The 12,700-nt window shown below is 42.6% G+C and overlaps 1 protein-coding gene across 1 annotated transcript in view; it reads left to right on the forward strand.

Annotated features, from left to right (window-relative positions):
• LOC135219140 (large ribosomal subunit protein eL6-like) overlaps nt 1–12,700 on the forward strand; it is a 102,336-nt gene that overhangs the window by 6,130 nt on the left and 83,506 nt on the right. The window lies entirely within an intron of this gene.

The raw sequence follows: 12,700 nt of genomic DNA on the forward strand, positions 1-12,700 counted from the left end.
CGTTACCGTCAACACAAAGCGTAAAAAGCTACACTGCTACAGACTCATCGCAGACCGAGAAATGATACTCTTCTTCATGCGTGTTAAAAAATTATTTAGACCATCGTTGCAGTATTTGGTTTGGTTTTAACATCATGTGGTGCATAGGGTCTTTGCAGCATCCCTTTACTGTAGCTATACCTCCGCCCTTATTCTCTTTCTTCAATATCTGACTTTCCATCCTCTTTAACGATAATTTTTTCGTACTGCAACTGCGAGGTTTTCGTTCTGTTAAACCTTTCAAACTGCCTTACTGTCAATTTCTCAATACTTGGCCCGCCAAATTCCATATTCTATTCTATTCTACCGTCGTAATACGCTCTACAGCCAATGCATATATGGAGTCAGCATCCGATTAGAGCCATACTCTGATCCGACGAAAATCTTATGAACAACACGATGTCACATTTCCCAGCGCTGGATACATTTTACGGCTACGCTACCTTCATAATAATTATAACAGTGGCGTTATTTCAGATTTTTCTTGTTGGGGGAGAGGACAAAGGTTCAGAACTTTGGTATTTGTTTGATTTGATTTATATGGATTTTTGGCATAATGCCAAGCACTGAAACGGAAATTGACAGTAAACGGTTTGAAAGGTGTAACAGGAGGAAAGCCTCGCAGTTGCACTATGAAATAATTGTTAGGAGATGGTGGACAGCAAGATGGAAGAAAGAGAATATGAACGGAGGTATAAAGTAAAAGGAATTAAAGTAGCTGCAGCTAGGGGCCGAAGGGACGCTGCAAAGAACCTAAGTAATGCCTACATTACACTGAATGAGGTGCACTGACGGCACTACCTCCCTAAGAGTACTTGGAGCATTTTGAAGAGCTGTATTGAGTGTTAATAAAGCAGCAAACAAGTGTGCTCCCGACCACACTATATAAGTTCTGAACATTTGCCCACCACCCCGTAAAATAAACCTAAAATTACGCCACTGTTATATATTTATTATAAAGTATATCAGTAAAATTTTTATTTTCTCAACTTTCACATTGTACCCTAATAATCTATACATTATATATAAAAGCCCAAAAGGGTCACCGACTTGAAATTTAAGCTTCCAAAGAATGTGGTGTTCACTAGCAAGAAATAACAGAGGGTACCTAATAGGAAACAGAAAGAAGAGATCACTTATGGAAAAAGTAATACATTAATTGCACTACATCCTCAGGGAAACTGTTCCACAATTCAACAGTGTGAGGAATGAAATACAAAATAAAATGTCCAACTAACTTAGTTTCGAAACCGGTTATCCGACAACATTTTCTGCAAGAATGTCACAAATGTTATGCTCTTATTTCATCCACAACCTAGTGAATAGTAGTACCCTAGTATGTAATGTAATGAAATCTAGAAAAAAAAAGCGTTCATTAAAAAGCACGGTATTAGTCATAACTTATACGAATTCTGGGATTTCAAAACATCAATGCTGTGATTATAGTCTGTAGTACATGGCGAACTCGCGTTTGATATACCACCACTTTTTAATCTAACGCAAACCCAAAGTTAATAGAGAACTCTTCTACATTTCTCAGACAAAGACATAAACCCCTCAGGAGATCATAAATGGCTCGCAATGGAATATATGCGGTGAAAAAAACCCCAAGGTTGCAACTCAGTTGCTGGTGCGGTATTCACTGCAATGTGTCCGTATATTCACTCTGAGTCTAGTATACTAACCACCAATAGAAGCACTTAAATTGTATCATATAAAATCTGTTGCCTCGCAGATTTAAATTATCTTTACATTAAGTGTAAGAATAGTTTTTAAAAATTGATAGATGCCTGTTCGTGAAGGTAGTACTAAAGGAGATGAGGCACCCAAAATTGCGGCTGGCCTGATTAGATTCGACAGGCTGACAGCTAGAAAGGCCACCAAAGGTAAAGTACGAAGCAGCGTGTCGTCAAAGATATGCAGAAATCGTTTTAGTTATTCGACAAAATCCTCCACCTAGTTTTTGTAAGATATCACCAGCTGCAATCATGGGTGGCTCATCTCCTTTAGTACTCACGAATTAACAGGCATCTAGCACATTTTTAAAATCTTTTCTTACGCTTAATGTATAGATAATCTAAATCTGCGAGGCAGGAAATATTATATGATAAAAATTTAAACCTATTCAGCTTGGCCCATTTGGAGATAGAATCAATGGCTATCTGTAGACATCGGCATGCAGATATAGCATCGTAGGTAGTGCAGTAAATGGCCAAATTATCCACAAGCAATGACGCTCGAACAGAGTTTGGAACTTCATCCAAGATGTTATTTATAGCAGCAGCAAAGAGGGGCACACTGAGAATGCTTCCTTGTGGAACTCCTTCCTCTTGTCTAAAGGCGGAAGGTAGAAAGTTTCCTACTCTAACTTTTATAAATCTCTTGGATAAGGAATGAATGAACCGAATTAAGTTGCCCTTAATAACCATTTTCTGTAGTTGTTTAAGAATTCCACTATGCCAAGTAGTATTGTAGGCTTTTCCCAAATCAAAGAAGACCACATTTGTCTGACTTCTTCTTCTTTCCCACCGTCATCTCTACATTAAGGGGTCAGTTGCCTGATGTGCCTTCTCCAATGTCTTTCTTGGCACGTTGTTTTGCCATGGCTCGCTGATATATTACTTCTTGTAGCACCTTCTGGTAATTTTTCCTATGGTGGCACATTTTTGTCTCACCATGGAACTGTTGGCCTCCTTGTTTGTTTGTATGGTGTTTTTACGTTGCATGGAACCAGTGGTTATTCAGCGACGGGACCAACAGCTTTACGTGACTTCCGACCTACGTCGAGAGTGAACTTCTATCACCAGAAATACACATCTCTGACCCATCAATGGAATGCCCAAGAATTGAACTCGCGGCCACCAAGGCCACGCCACTGAGGCGTCGTGTTGGCCTCCTTGGCTTGCAAGTAGTTTTTGGAATGTGTAGAGGATTCTGCACTGGCTAAAACAATGTTTGTCCAATAATCATATGCTTTTATGTGGTTGTTAAAAGATTCATATGGTTTATCTAGTTGGGTTTCCTTTTTATACTTCTCCCAGACAGTTTCTAACGGCTTCCATTTCTTTAGGGATATTTCTGGCATACTTTAAATGAATGGGATATAGATAGTTGCTATTTGAAAATTCATTTATTGACCAAATAAAATCTAAAGCTATTGCGGAGGAACATATACTCAGATCAATAGCAGAGTAAGATTTAAAATATATGTTATGGTAAGTCATAGTACCATCATTTAAAGGCAAGTGATTGCATATATTAACATTTGTGAAGTTAGAACGTAGGAGGCAGGTAGATGGCACACATAGTAATCTGCTTGTCTAACGTGCTCTTAAGAGCAACAGCCTGTAAATTTGTACTGAGGGCTACAGGCGAGCATTCCAGTGATTTGCTCACAATAATAGCAGCTCCTCCATGTGCTCGATCACCCACTAGAGGGGTAGAGATGATCTCATAATTACGTCCACTTCTCTGGACCTAATTGAGTTTCCTGCAAGCAAATTACACCAGGATTAGTTTCTCTTAGGAGGGCCTTGAGATTTTCAGCACGAGAATGCAATCCTTTACAGTCCCATTGTAGGATGTTGAATAACGCTATTATGAAGCTGATTTGAAAGCCCTGGAAATAGATGGTTGTATATGACTAGCTCTGTGATGTTTATTTCTCCTAGTCTGATTGACTTTAGGAGGATAAATATTCACCTTTGTAATTTGAGCCGTCTCTTTACCTTGGTTTTTATGTTCCATTGAAGTACTTACTTCATTTGAGCAAAGCACACAATAGTTGTTATATACTGAAGCATATTTATTTGGAGTAGATGGGGGGAGAGCCTGAAGAAGTCCTTCCTCTCTTGGGGTTTCTTAACTGTTCCGACTCCATTAGATCAGGCAGAGATTCTGCCTGTGATAGATTGACTACTTTAAAAGTAGGAGATGGAAGAGATGACTGGAGAGTCTCATCATCTGGAGACTCATTTCCAACCACACGCAGCTTGCCTGCTTTGGTGGTGTGCTCTTGCTTTCAGTGACCGACCACCTGACCCAGATACCTGGGCCTTTACCACAGGGGTTGATTGTTTGTACGGTGTTTTTACGTTGCATGGAACCAGTGGTTATTCAGCAACAGGCACAGGGGTTGATACACCTACTGTAGGAAAAGGTGCCCGCACTGGTCCCCTTGTGGTAATAAGGGGTATAGGGTTTAGGTCTCTTATTGGCCTAACTGTTGTTTGGTATATCCTAGGCTAATACGTTCAGCATTTTTAGTGCTGAAAGTTCATACTTACATGCTTCACAATTTTTATCATTAGCCTTATGGTTGAGCTGACAATTACTACACTTTGTTAATTGAGAACATGTACCGTGGTCAGGGTCAATTTATACCAACTTTTTCGTTACTACAAACTCTTGATGAACGGCCAAACTTGAAACAGTTGAGATATTGAATAGGTATTGGGAGGTAGGGTCTTACTCAGACTCTTTCGTTTTCAAGGATTGCATGGGATGGATCATGGAACATTAGGGTCTTCAAAGTTCAAAATTATCATATTAGCAATGGATGTCATCACCATATTCCATACTTTCAATGGGCTCATTTCAAGGATTTCACTTTCCGTGAACTCTCATAAATCTTGTCAAAAATTACACCTCGTATCATGCCCAGAAGGATTTATTACAGATAGAATTTGTGCTTGTGTTTTTGACCTAGCATGTATGAGCACAGTACCATTTCCAAATCTAGATATATCTCCTCTTTATTCCGCCCACATTTTCCTGAAGGTGCTTGCAGAACTTCTAATAATAATTGAAAGTTTCCTTCTTAGCTGTAGCAACTAACCACATAGGAGGTTTGGGAGTTCACAATGGAGTATTACTGTTTTCTGACAGATATCTTGTACTCATTCGGACTATTTAGCTTTGGATATAAACCGAATCCCAGCTATGATATCTTTTCTTATTTTCATATCCAATCAATTTTACGAAGACTCTTGGACTCAAACTAGGGAACAGATTCCGAGGGTTCAAGAGCCCCCTCACCACGTCAAGGTGGTCCCACATCGAGGAGGTATGACCTAGTTGGTCCGAGGACTGAGCCAGGAGTTCAAGCTTGAGAAGCAGTACTCCTGTCTGTATGATCAATGGAGTCCTCCCTGTTCGAGTCATGCTTCCCGGTGTAGCCCCAGGAGGTTGAGGGAACAGGTGAGGGAGGCCCGGCACTCTCGCCTCTCCTATTCGCTGGGTGGTCGGAAGTAGGCTGAATGTATCCTCATATGATGACGGTCGTGATACAGGTCTGAGATAGCGGCCTTGGTGGGAGGCACTATCCTGACAGTAGCAAAGAGGTTCTCGTTTGGCTGGCCGGGTACTCGGTTCAGCATCGCTGACCCAAGGCCTTGGCTTGAGCCACTCTCTCGACCTGCTTTGCTGTCTCTCACACGCTTACACGATGGGGAATTGGGAGGGGGCGATTATTATTATAAAGTTAAGATTTACCAGCCCAATGAGTCTAGCTACTCTTGCTGGTCCGAAAACATTCGGTAGGAAATTATTTAAAAAAATATGCACGTAAAATGCGTGTCCACAAGGTGAAATGGGATGGAATGGTATTTAATGAATCTCAACAAATTAATGATAAATGAGGATGATTGTTAAGTGATAGATTAGGTTGGAATTAAAAATATGAATTTAACTTATATAAGACTGAAATAGATAAAAATGACAAAAATCAACTATTTCAGAAGGGTATAAATGTTAAATTTTATTAATCAAATTAGTCTTTTTTAAAAATATTAATATTCTACATAAAGAAAAATGATCTGACTGATAGTATTTCTGATAAGGATTTATTGCCTAAATATAGATTTCTTTGTCTATTAAAAATTAGGCAATCACATAAAATATGCTTGACTGTTAAAATTGTATTGCAGACATTGCAGTGAGGGATGTCCCCTTGTGGAGTAATCATTAAATACTCGTGGGTTAGTCTTGTATGTCCTATTCGTAATCTTGTTAATATTACTTCAGCTCGTTTTTCATTTTGTACTGATGAACTCAACAAGTTTACATTCGAGTAAGCAGCCTGCCAACAAGGGTATCCGATTCTCTCTCAATGTGCTCCAGAGTCCTTCGTGATAGAAGCTCTTGCAGGAGGAGTCTGAACAGGGGACCTCACCTTCGCCTCTTCAGGTGCCTCTTCCCTTTCTCTCGTCCTGCGCCCTTACTGTTACGGGAAGAGGAACCTCAGTCAGTAAAGGGATATGCAAACTTCCGAAGATGTTTGCACATTTGAGGAGTCTGTCAGACAAAAGCCTCGACACAGCACCAGCCTTCAAAGCGTGCTTCTTCATACTAGTGGAGGGAGCAGTTACCGAGGTATCTGCTCCCTTGGCTCCCAAAACCGAAAGTCTAATGTGCGTCTTTGGGCTAGTACCTCCACCTGCAGGTGAGGAAGAGCCGACGAGAGAACCCTCTGCTTCCTCCGGAGAGGGAGGCAGATCCCGAATAGGCTCATGTCGAGACTTCTTATGAGGAGGAGAGGTACCCTTCTTCTTCCTAGGCCGAGGGGTTCTAGGAGGAGGAGAAGGTGAGGCAGCAGCTGGCGACAACCACAACCTTCTATGGGACTACTACTTCGTTACCTTTTACAGGAACATTGTGAAGTCCTTCATCCAAGATGAGGGTTGCAACTCCTGAACTGGGTTTGACTGGGCGACCGACGCCGGAGCAACCATCAGTGGTGGTCGATGGTTCACCATTACCAGTGCCTTAGCATGTGCAACGGGCCCTCAGAAACATCAGACACAGTGATGACGGTTGGATGTGTCAAGATGCCTGTAGGGGAAGACACCACACCTGGCGGTACCGGTAGAGATGCTGCGGTTCGAGTTGCTACCGAGGGTGTTGTGGTAGTGGGGTGGTGGCAGTACACGATGTGTGGCATCTTCACGAACGTTGTAGTGGTGATGGCGATGGTAGTGGAGGGGGGGCCTCCTTTACGTGGGTAGTAACTGGAGCCGCCAAGTGCATTAGCAAAACCTGCAGCTAGGCCCAGAGAATGGCCCTCTGTAGAGAGGTCTGAGGGCTGCTCCTCAGTCAAACCTGAAGAAGGGACAATTAGATCAGTGGAGGGGACCACTGGTTGCTCCGAGGGAAAACCAAGGCCTCCGTATCAATGGCATCATGAATCCCTATCTCCTCCCAGCTCAACGACTCGGACAAGGAGGAAGAGGAGGAGGGATCAGGGCAGGGAAGCTCACCGGGTGGCAGAAACGAGGATGAAGGGTCACACACCGAGGGAGTTAAACCATCCAACGGCGCTCTGGAGCCCTTCCGGTGGTACCATTTCTCCCGGTAACCCTCATCCATTGCACAGAGGACCACGAAACACAGTCACAAGTTAGGTCCGGGTTGCAACCCTGCCCCCTGCAAGATGTGCACAGAGCATGCGGATCACCATCCACTGACGATCTCCAATTATTGCACCTCTAGCCTCCAAAGCCATACTTACCAAGTAGTTACACAGCTATAGTTTCTAAATCTTCGGCAGCTGAAATTCTGAAAATTCGTGGTAAGGCTATATTGTTTTGGCTAGGTAAGAACCCCCACCCACTACCAGGGGAGGGAGGAACCAACTCAGCAATGGTTTTCAGTTGTTCATGCCCTATTATCCATGAGAGGGGAGGCAGGAGGGCTTTGATTATGTAACTAATTGGAAAGTATACTTAAAATTTAATTATAAAAATGACATTTCTATGTATGCAACTTATTAAGTACGTACTACGTACATAGCTGAGTCCACATTGTGGACGGTGGGATTAACCCTCTTACGCCGATTGGACGTATTAAACGTCGAGTCAAAATGTCTCCCGTATGCCGATTGGACGTACCATACGTCGACTCAAAAAAGTTTTTTTTTAAATTCGCGGAAAAATACTTATAGGCCTACCAGCCGAAAACTTTTGAATCACGCGCCTTGGGGGATGCTGGGAGTTCACGGATCGAGGTGTTATTTTGTTTCAAAGCGTGACCCAAGTGCGCATGCGCGGAATCCTTCCTTCTCGCTCCAGCCAGCATCATCGTAGCATCATCCGTCAGCGATCTTTTGCCGCAATCGTGTTTGACTGAGCTTGTGCGAGACTTTGAACATTTGTGTTGGTACAGAACGTTCATAGAGATGTCTGACCGTCGTATGACACGCGAAAGGCGCGTTTTACCCGTCGGAAGGGATCGTGTTAGAAGAGTTTTGGACTTGGATGCTGGCGGTAAGGACCAGCACCCAACCTGACCTCGCTCCTCAACGCCGTTCTGTGCGACCACGTGTCGATGAAAGTGCTTCGAATGTGTCTCATTTGCCGTTAGTAACCCCAAGGAAGCATCGTGCCGTCCTTAGGGGCATTCGTAGGAATTTGGGAGGGCTCAAACCAAGGGACATTGACGATTATTTATCGGAGCTCGATCGAGAGCATTTGGCAAGTCCTCATTTTGATGGCGGTTGGTCATCCAGTGACGAGGACATTACTCCCGATCATAGTGATGACGAGGATTATTTGCCCCCAATGTCCGTTCGAGGGTCACATCCCGAAAGTGAACTAGAATTTAGTAGTTTTAGTGCTTATGAGGGGGAATCTGAGGAGGGGGAGGACGATGATTTAGGATCAAGTTTTGTTGCCGATGATGATGGGGATACAGAAAGCGAAGGCTTGAGTGAGGGAGATGGGCCAGTGAGGGGGGTTCGTGTGGGAAATCGTGCCCGCGCTCGTGCCCGCACTCGCGCGCGCGCAGGGGCACGTAGAAGGTCGGATAGTCGTGCTAGCCAAGGGTCGTCCGAGAGCGACGATGGGTGGACAGAGGACCCCACACCACCTACCATGCATCCATTTACGGCAAATCCTGGGCTCACCGTACCTGTTCCCCTGACTGCTCTGGGTTTTGTTCAGCTTTTCCTTACGAGGGAATTGCTGGAGTACCTGGTAGCAGAGACGGCGGACTACGCCAGGTATTGCCGTGATGAACTACGCACGACATTATCATATCACTGGCGAGGCTGCAACCTCCCTGACATGGCGCATTTTTTGGGGCTCCACGTTTTTTTTGGATTGATTCCTGCTGCCGACGTCAGGATGTATTGGAGGCGTAATTTTTTTTTAAGTACGCCCAATGTGCCCGGCATTATGCCCCGTGATACTTTCCTGGCGTTGGACAGATATTTCAATGCCTTCAACCGAAGGGCCATACCCCGGAATAACTCTGATCGCCTCATTTTAGTGCGCCCAGTGTTGGAATATATTCGTGAACGCTGTAAAACTCTCGTGATTCCTGGAAAGAACCTTTCTTTAGATGAGGGGATGATGCCTTACAAAGGACATCTAAGCATCAAAGTGTATAACCCCAAGAAGCCGAAGAAATATGGCGTGAAATTTTTTTTTATTACCGAGGCCAACACTGGCTACGTCGTGGACTTTTCGGTGTATTCCGGGGTCTTCTCCACGATGCGTGAAACTGTTTTCGGGCTTGTGGATCGTTTCCGTAACCAGGGATACCACCACCTGTTTATGGATAATTATTATAACTCGGTATCCCTGGCCCAGGAAATGTATGATGCAGGTGTTCACGTCAGTGGTACCCTTCGGTTGGTGCGTGGGGCCCCGAATTCCCTCAAGAGGTACGCTAGCCATCAGCAACATCTGGCAAGAGGAGAGACACAGTGGCGGCGGAAGGGAGCTGTCTTCGTCATCTGTTGGAAGGGTGTCCGACTCGTCCCCATGATTACGACGAGCCATGAACCTGTCCAAGAGGAGATCGTGCAGCGGTAAGAAGACGCGTCGACAGGGCCGAGTTGTGTATGAGCAGTTTCGTGTAGAGCGCCCTACCGTCATTGGGCACTACAATAGGCACATGGGAGGAGTTGATCTCTTTGATCAACTCATCCAATATTATCCCTTCGCCAGGAGAACCAGGAGATGGACCCAAAAGCTCCTGAAATACATTCTGCAGTTGGCCCTCCAAAATGCCTACGTACTCTACTGTGGGTACTACGGTCCCGATCTACGGAGGATGAGCCACTTGCAGTTCCTCGAGCAGCCGGGGAAGCCCTCATCAACTTTGATCCCAATGAGTGGCCTTCCATGTCTGCCCCCCTGCCCCGAGCTGTAGATCTACCCATAGAGGCAAAGGGCAGACCTTATGGGTGCCTACTTCGGTTCATCCTTCTGCGCCGCCCCATGCTGCCGACGCCCCTGCTGCTGCCGCCCCTGCTGCTGACGCCCCTGCTGCCGCCGCCCCTGCTGCCGCCGCCCCTGCTGACGCCCCCACCCGCGCCCCTTCTCGTCGGGTAGTGGACCCTCCGTGTCGGCTGATGCCAGGGGATCACACACTGGATCTCCTAGAAGGGCGCAGGCAGAAAGAAAACGGTGCCGGGTGTGCCATATGAATGGCAGAAGGAGAGAACCCGGTTCTTCTGTCGCACCTGCAAGATAGCTCTATGCAGGTTCGGGGAGTGTGACCGCAAATACCACAGTGCGGTCTTCTATTGGAGTGTGACTCAGCGGCGGACAAGGGAGGGCGCACGGAACCGCGCCCTATCCCAGCGGCGTAAGGGCGCGCGTCTCCCTCCTCCACCTGTACCTCGTCATGTCGAGAGGAAAAAAATGCAAGACTCTTCAATGGAGGAGGGAGAAAACAAGAATAGAACGAAGAGTCAGGATTAGGAGTGAGTATTCTGCATTTGTTTTATATTTATTTTTTTTATTTATTTTCAAGTTTTTATATCTCAGTATCTATGCATGAATACGATATTTCATTGTATGCAAAAGAAAAGTGTCACCTGCATTCCTTTTATTTATGTATTCGTACCAGAATCGGAAAATGTAATAAATAAAGAAACACATATATATATATATATATATATATATATATATATATATATATATATATATATATATATATATATATATATATATATATTTATATTTATATATATATATCTTTAATTTTTTTTTATGTTGGTATTTTTGGGTAAGCAAAATACATAACAGTCTAGTAATCTTCATTTATTTATCTTCATTTTAAATGAAATAAATTTGAAGTCTCTAGAACAATTTTGTGATTATGTTGAAATTTTGAAAAAAAATATCTTTCTTCCCTCCGCGCGCCGCTTCGCGGCCGAAAATCTCCGAAATGCGTAGATCGCATTATCCTAATATTTGCTCCTTTTCATATTAGCCGTTTTATACAGTTTCATATATCAAAATGTGCGCAACTTCATGAAGAATACAATAAAAATAATTAAAGGTTGTAGCTTTTTTTTTTTTTTTCTTCCCATTTCTGAGATATCTGCATATAAATTACGATAATTGGAAAAAAAAACTACGTACGGTCAACTTTGATGCAATCGAAATGGGTGGTCGAAAAACGTAATTGTAAGCTAAATCTCTTACGGCCTATTAATATTCATTTATATATATTCATTTTGAAATAAATTTGAAGTCTCTAGAACAATATTGTGATTTATGGTGAATTTTTGAAAAAAATATTTCTTCTTCCCTCCGCGCGCCGCTTCGCGACCGAAAATCTCCGAAATGCGTAGATCGCATTATCCTAATATTTGCTCCTTTTCATATTAGCCGTTTTATACAGTTTCATATATCAAAATGTGCGCAAATTCATGAAGAATACAACAAAAAATAATTAAAGGTTGTAGCTTTTCTCATTTCTGAAATATCTGCATATAAATTACGATAATTGGAAAAAAAACTACGTACGGTCAACTTTGACGCAATCGAAATGGTCAAAAAAACGTAATTGTAAGCTAAATCTCTTACGGCCTAGTAATATTCATTTATTTATATTCATTTTGAAATAAATTTGAAGTCTCTATAACAATATTGTGATTTATGGTGAATGTTGAAAAAAATATCTTTCTTCCCTCCGCGCGCCGCTTCGCGGCCGAAAATCTCCGAAATGCGTAGATCGCATTATCCTAATATTTGCTCGTTTTCATATTAGCCGTTTTATACAGTTTCATACATCCAAATGTGCAAAAATTCATGAAGAATACAACAAAAAATAATTAAAGGTTGTAGCTTTTCTCATTTCTGAAATACCTGCATATAAATTACGATAATTGGAAAAAAAATACGTACGGTCAACTTTGATGCAATGGAAATGGTCGAAAAACGTAATTGTAAGCTAAATCTCTTACGGTCTAGTAATATTCATTTATTTATCTTCATTTTGAAACAAATTTGAAGTCTCTAGAACAATATTGTGATTTATGGTGAATTTCTGAAAAAAATATCTTTCTTCCCTCCGCGCGCCGCTTCGCGGCCGAAAATCTCCGAAATGCGTAGATCGCATTATCCTAATATTTGCTCCTTTTCATATTAGCCGTTTTATAGAGTTTCATATATCAAAATGTGCGCAAATTCATGAAAAATACAACAAAAAAATAATTATAGGTTGTAGCTGTTTCCATTTCCGAAATATGTGCATATAAAAAAAATATATATAAAAATTTCGACATTCAGTCAACTTTAACTCGTCCGAAATGGTCAAAATCTGCAATTTTAATCTAAAACTCTTGCAATATCATAATATTCAATCATTTGTCTTAATTTTGAAACAAATTGGAAGTCTCTAGAACAATATTGTGATTTACGGTGAA

This window comes from Macrobrachium nipponense, chromosome 1 (assembly GCF_015104395.2).
Source record: "Macrobrachium nipponense isolate FS-2020 chromosome 1, ASM1510439v2, whole genome shotgun sequence".
Lineage (NCBI taxonomy): Eukaryota > Metazoa > Arthropoda > Malacostraca > Decapoda > Palaemonidae > Macrobrachium > Macrobrachium nipponense.